The sequence below is a fragment of the Camelus bactrianus genome, chromosome 3 (assembly GCF_048773025.1).
Source record: "Camelus bactrianus isolate YW-2024 breed Bactrian camel chromosome 3, ASM4877302v1, whole genome shotgun sequence".
NCBI lineage: Eukaryota > Metazoa > Chordata > Mammalia > Artiodactyla > Camelidae > Camelus > Camelus bactrianus.
This window is the reverse complement of record NC_133541.1, coordinates 108,494,696-108,501,273: the sequence shown is the minus strand read 5'-3', so window position 1 is coordinate 108,501,273 and position 6,578 is coordinate 108,494,696. Positions and strand designations below refer to the sequence as shown.

The 6,578-nt window shown below is 42.7% G+C and overlaps 1 protein-coding gene across 1 annotated transcript in view; it reads left to right on the top strand.

Annotated features, from left to right (window-relative positions):
* Window positions 1-662: 662 nt before the first annotated feature.
* Window positions 663-6,578, top strand: part of ZNF300 (zinc finger protein 300) — a 28,914-nt gene continuing 22,998 nt past the window's right edge. The window contains exon 1 of the mRNA XM_045521772.2: window positions 663-798. The gene's annotated coding sequence lies outside the window, so the exon portion shown is untranslated. The remainder of the gene's footprint in view (window positions 799-6,578) is intronic.

Genomic DNA, 6,578 nt, shown 5'->3' with positions numbered 1-6,578 from the left:
ATTTTTTTAAAGGCTCACATACAAGTGTACATACTATAGTATTCCATTTATATGATCTAGAAAGGCAAAATTAACCTACAGAAATAGAAATTGGAAAACTGGTTGTTTCTTGAGCATGTGGCGAGAAGGACTGTGGAAAGGGCAGGACTTTCTAGGGGATTAAAATGTTCTGTATTTTGATGGAACGGTAGTCAAAAGGGTGTATACAACAAATTTTACATTTTTATTCTCTGTAAGTTATGTGCAAGTCATTCTATGTAAATTATAACCCAACTTTAAAAAAGTACTGGCAAATAAAAATACTAGTCTTGACTCACTAAAGAGATTTCATCACTCATACTCACTACTATACTGGGCTTCAGCCCATAGTTTGAAAAACTGACTTTCAGAATTGCTGTGGGGTTAAAGTTAAGACACCTTTGGAAAAGCAGAGAGCACTCGACGGACAACATTTCAGACCTTCAGTAAAGCTTGGTTCTCTTTCCACACTTTGTAGGGCGCTGCTCACTGAGGTGTCAGCCACTTGCGCGCTCAGGACACTGCTGGATGCGCTCCGGGCCGTGACACCTGCAGCACCCGCGCTCCGCGCCGGGTCCCCGAACCCGCAAGCACGCAGGCCCGGGAGTCTGCCCATCCGGGGCTCACGTACTCGGGCAGGGAAAGGCCACTGCAGCTTTTGACACACGCCGGTCTACGCCTATACTCCAAAGTCTGGCTGCGCCCTACTGTTTTCCTCCCTCATACCCGCGCCATCTTCCTTCCCACGGCGCACCTCCAGTCCCCACCAAGGCGAAACAGGTGAGGAGCTTAACCTTTCAGGACTCATCCCAGTCTGGGGGCACCGCCCTGAGGAGTTGGGGGGGGCACACATGCGCAGAAGAAGTCGCCAGGGGTAGGCTCGCCCTAGCGTGTTCCCTCCGAGTGCAAACTACATTTCCCACAATGCCCGCGCTGCGCTGCTGCACATGCGCAGCGAGAGGCCAGGTGCGCGCGAGGTGGAGTCCCGGCGCATTCTGCCTGATTGGAGCGCTGCCAATCCCCTTCCCCTCCAAAGTCCGTATGCGGCTGACGCGCAAGCTCCGTGCGCCACGAACGTAGCGGTGGGGTGCGCGCGTACTTCGTTTGGAGAATTCTCCCCGTTGGATCGCGTTTGGCTAAAAATTTGGGGACTTAACTCTGGAGTTTGAGTTGGAGCTCAAGGCCTTTTGAGTTTCTTGCCGTCACCCTTTGCACTTCTCTGAGTGGGCCTGTGAGTATAAAGTTATGACAAAAAAGGGGACTATATCGCAGAGATTTCAGTAAAATGCCTACAAATTGAAGCTAACAATGGTTGAAGTTAGTATTCTGTGACCAAGTGGGATAATTCCTAAGAACACAGACACAAGTTTATATTGATTACACCAAGTTAATGACCAATAGCAAACTCATCTGAGTAATATTTAAAAAGAAAAATCTGAAAAAGCTTGGAGACGTTTTCCTCCACGTGGCAGTTCAGTATTAAGGAGATGTGTTATCAACCCTTTCAAATTGGGCCTCAACAAGGGTCCTCCTCAGAAGCAAATGAAAGCTTTATTCTTCTGTCAAAAGAGAGGTGCCAGCTCACGCTGTGGGTCACGTGCTCTCCTGAAATGTCACTAGCAGGCTGCTTTATAGGGTATTTGCCTGCAGGAGGAGGGCAAATTGTTCCCAGTGGGCGCAGGTGCGTCTGAGCCCGGTATCTCTGCACAGGTGCGCTGCTGCCATCTTGAACTGAGGTGGAATTGAGAAGCGTTTCTGCACACTCCAAGCCAAGCTGGGGTGCCGAGCACAGCGGCTCTGCATTGGGAACTCTAACCTGACGTGTTAGGTGCAAGGCCTCTGCGTGCAGCCCTCTACAGGCAAGTGAAACTAGACTAAGCGCTAAAGACGAGGTTAGACCTTGTCATGTAGATTCCATCTTATTTTTCCCGGAGACCCCAGTGACTTTTGCCAGTGACAAATCCCTCTTCTGTCTTTTGTCCTGTCCGTCGTTCTTGAGGGGCGCAAAAGGGCGGTGGTCTGTCTTCTGTAACTGCTTCCTGCTGAGTTTGGGCATCATCATAACTGGGAGTAGAGAAGCAGAGCTTTTCCCTAGCTGCCTTAGGGCGTGTTTAATTGTCAACAGGCCTCAGCGCTGACTGTATCCCGGAGCAATCACCATTTGAAGTTTTATAGATGCTAACCTTTTGGAGACTAAGGACACCAGACAGTTTAAGACACATAGCCCAAAGGTTAGCAAGAGGAGAGGGGTTATTAAGGGGAGGGGGAGGGCTTGTTTTACCCCTTCTCCAGGTTTGTTTGGCCAAATTAGGCTGGCTTGCTTCTGTTAGCCAAGTTGCTTTTTCTTGTAGCCTGGTTGCACTTTCTTCAATCAGGCCACTGTGGGTTCTGTTTGTTGTGGGTTTTGTCCAGCAAAAGTACCACTGCGGAAGAATGAAATTACTCAGACTTTATCAAGTCAAGAGAGTGAGGAGCCAGAGACCAACTCCCCAGGTTCCTCCAAAGCTCTTGTATTTATTGAGAATAGTTAAACAAAGAATCAAAGTAAAATATGTCATAGAGTGAGTAAGGGGCATGGTGTATGTACAGAGATGTACATCAGCAGTTTCAGTTCGTGAAAAATGGAAACATTATAATCTCTCAGGAAGTAGGCAATTGATAGTACAAATGGTTATTTTAAACCTCAAACTATCATGAGCAAGGTTATAGTGTCCCGAATGGAAACATTATAATCTCTCAGGAAGTAGACAGTTGATAGTACAAATGGTTATTTTAAACCTCAAACTATCATGAGCAAGGTTATAGTGTTCCGAACAATTGACAGTGAAAACCAGACCATCAGAGAATCTCCACACAATGATCAAAAGTTGTCTAAGCATGCGAAGCAGCCCAGCTATTCCCTGCTAAGGGCTAAGTCACAGTTTTCTGTGAGCAAGAGCAGCCTACTCTATCCACCTACGCCTGATTAGTGAAGCATGTCCTGCCAATAAGGGCAAGGGACGAGTTACAATTTTCCATAAGCACAAGCAGCCCTGAACCTATGACCTAGAGATAAGCAAAGCAAGCAAAGCATGTCTCTGCTTTTTGCGGCAATGAGACAGATTGTAGCAGATTCCTGCGAGCAAAGCAGCTTTAAGGCAACTAAGCTAAATTTCATAGATAAGGTGATGACTGGTACTGAGAGATCGGTCTTTTGTGCGCTTAGACATTTTGCTTTGAAGTAGCAGGATAAAGACAAATATAGAAAGCATTGGTTTTGATTATACATTTCTTATGTGCTTACATAAAGGTGAGAATATGATTTGGTAAAAACAATCGTTAACAATATCGAAGTTTGTTAACCCAAGTTTGCGCTCCCACAGGCCACTAGTACTGATGTAAAAGCAACATGACTTATTGACCAGCATACAGACCCCCTCCCTGGGCAGCTAGCAGATAATCTAGGACAGTCTGGTTACCCTAAAATCCCTACTGCTGGGCAAGGCATATACAGCTGCTTATCTTTCGCCATTTCTCAAGAAAGGAGTTTTAGGTCGGAGAGAGGTTCACAAGTGTAGTCGGGGTGGGGCGGGGCAGTGCAGTCTGTTGTCTCAGGTTGTTTCTCTGGAGGTTGGGGCTCAGGAGCCCACTTCACTTGAGTGTCATGTACACACGGAGTAATCCTGTGCAACTTCAGGGCAGAATGGATGTTTAGGATCACTAAGTGGGTTCCTGTCCCCTTAGGAGTGATCTGATCTTGTGGCCGTCCTGTTTTCCAGGCTTTTGGGTACACTCAGTGTCCTGGCTGGAAGGGATGTAGGGCCAGGTCAGCAGGTTTGGGCAGCACCTGGTTACCATGTTTTGTGAGACCTTTAATGCTTTCTCCTACCTGGAGAGCATACGTGAGTTGTTCCATTTCAAGGGGTTTAAGGAATCCCTTCTTTGAGGCTTGGGGAATGGGTCTACCACACAAGTTCAAATATACTTAAACTTATCCCTTGGGGCTAACCATACGTGAAGCAGAGCAATCAGAAGCAACTTAATCCTTTTTTTTTTTTTTTTAATTTCCTAACATAGCTTGGCTAAGCACCATTTCAAGGTCTGATTGGATTGCTCTACTTTCCCCAGTGATTGCGGTCTCTAGGCTGAGTGTAAGTTCCATTTTATGCCCAGGGCACTCGTTATCCCCTTTGTCACTTGAGACACAAATGCTGGGCCATTATTGCTTTGTAGGGATCCTGGGAGCCCAAACCTGGGGATTATGTCTTTTAGCCTTAGCCACTTCAGCTGCTGTTTCAGTTCTAGAAGTGACTGCTGATACATGTAATTTCCTGATACTCTCAACGTTAACAGTGAAATTAGTCTGCCAGCCTTCTCCAGATTATATCCCACTGGTCTCAGTGGGTCTTATCTGGGGGCCTCTGGGCAGTCTGGTGTTGGGTTATTATTGCACAAATGGGGCAGGTCTCAACTACCCAACTGATGATGTTTTTGGTGCTCGGGTTATAGGGAAGCCAGTTTTATAAGGCTTCCTGCCCATAGTGAGTTCCTTAATGGGCCTCCCCACTGGCTTGGCAAGCTACAGTTTGGGGCATTAAGAAGCTACTCATGGCTCCCCAAATCCCTGTTGAAGCCCCATTTTTGGGCATTGTCTAATTCTTCCTTTGTGTAGGTTGGGGAATAACTGGATGCATCTGTGCTACACAGTATAAACTTGTTGTTTATCTATTTTATACATGGTAGTTAGTATCTGCAAATCTTGAACTCCCAATTTATCCCTTCCTCACTGGTAACCATAAGTTTGTTTTCTATGTCTGTGAGGCTGTTCCTGTTTTCTAAATAAGTTCATCTTTTTTTTTTTTTTAAGATTCTATATAAAAGTGATATCATATGGTATTTTTCTTCCTCTTTCTGGCTTACTTCACTTACTGGCTTACTCCAGGTCCATCCGTGTTGCTGCAAATGGCATTATTTTATTCTTTTTTATGGCTGAGTAATATTCTATTGTATAAATATACCACAGCTTCTTTATCCAGTCATCTGTTGATGGACATTTAGGTTGTTTCCATGTCTTGGCTATTGTAAATAGTGTTGCTATGAGCATTGGGTTGCATATATCTTTTTGAATTAAGGTTCTCTCTGGGTATATGCCCAGGAGTGGGATTGCTGGAGCATATGGTAAGTCTATTTTTAGGTTTTGTGTGTGTGGTTTTTTTTTTTAAACATCACTGATACATATATGGTAGTCTGGACCTGCTCGTGGTATCAAAATCAGTGCCTCTTCATATGGCAATAACAATGCATTTAATATTAACTCACAGATTAAGTCTGCAAATGACCTCATAACATTACTTTGGCTAAACTTAAAATTACACAGCAATTTTAGACAACACTCAGATAAACATAGATATGTGAAGTGTGAAGCATTTATTTTATGGAGCTTAAATTATGGTAAAAACTATTAAGTGAAAACTGAAAATAAAAGTAAAAGCACTTTACAGTATAAAACTTTTGTTAAGGGTACCTTTTAAAGTCTTTATAGCACACTGTTAGTAAATTTTGTTTTTAGCACTATTATGGAATACCCTACTTTGTGTTAAAAGATTTTTGAAATAAGAAGATAGTGAAGTTTGCCATGTGGTTGTCTAAAAATCGAATAACACACATTTATATGTACAGCATCCTTAGTAGCTGCTAAAACGAATGTGAAGTTTACAGGATCTAACATCGTATACAGCGATAAACAGTAGAAAATACATTCTCCCAATGAAGGCAAAAATAGGACTTAAAAGAATCTAGTCTCAGTTGACTTTAAAGCATTCCTATAAGAAATACATGCATATTACACAAACAGTAAGAGCAAGTGTTCTACTAAGAAATTCATTTCCAGCTGGGAGATAACACAGCATTAGCCTGTAAATGGCAATGATCTCAGAAAAGCATATGTTCTTTTCTGTAAATGATAGAGATGTAAAAACAGAGAAGTGTCTGCCATGTGAAGAGTTAGAAAAAACACAAACCCTAACTTAGATATAAAGCTAAAAACTGAATGTTGGAAAACTGAAAACTGTGGCAGACCCAAAAATGTTGAATAACTGTCTTTCATGAGAGCTGAAAGTCTTTGCTGACACAAAAGTATTTATGTACAACTAAGGCTTACTGGTTAAATATCTGAGGCATATCTGTCCTTAAACATTTTATATACTGGAGGTGGGTAGGTGTCTGAGGTGTATTTAAAACAATAAGAATAATAGGTAATTTAGGTTGCAACCGGTGTAAAAACTGACAATTTAAAGCTTTATTAACCTTTTTAAATTTTTTGATAGCTTCAGGGGTTAATGTACGTAATGAGGCAGGTTTTTTATCTCCTTTTAACAATCGAAATAAATGATGTAGATATTTCTAAAAAAGGTCTGATCCAGTTAATGTGTCCTAGCAATTGTTGTAATTGAATTAATGTTATATAAGGCTTGATATCTAATTTTATATTGTGTGGCCTAATAGTTGGTGTGTTAATAGTTACCCCAAGAAACTCTCAAGGTTGCATTTTTTGTACTTTATCTTGAGCAACAAAAAGGCCC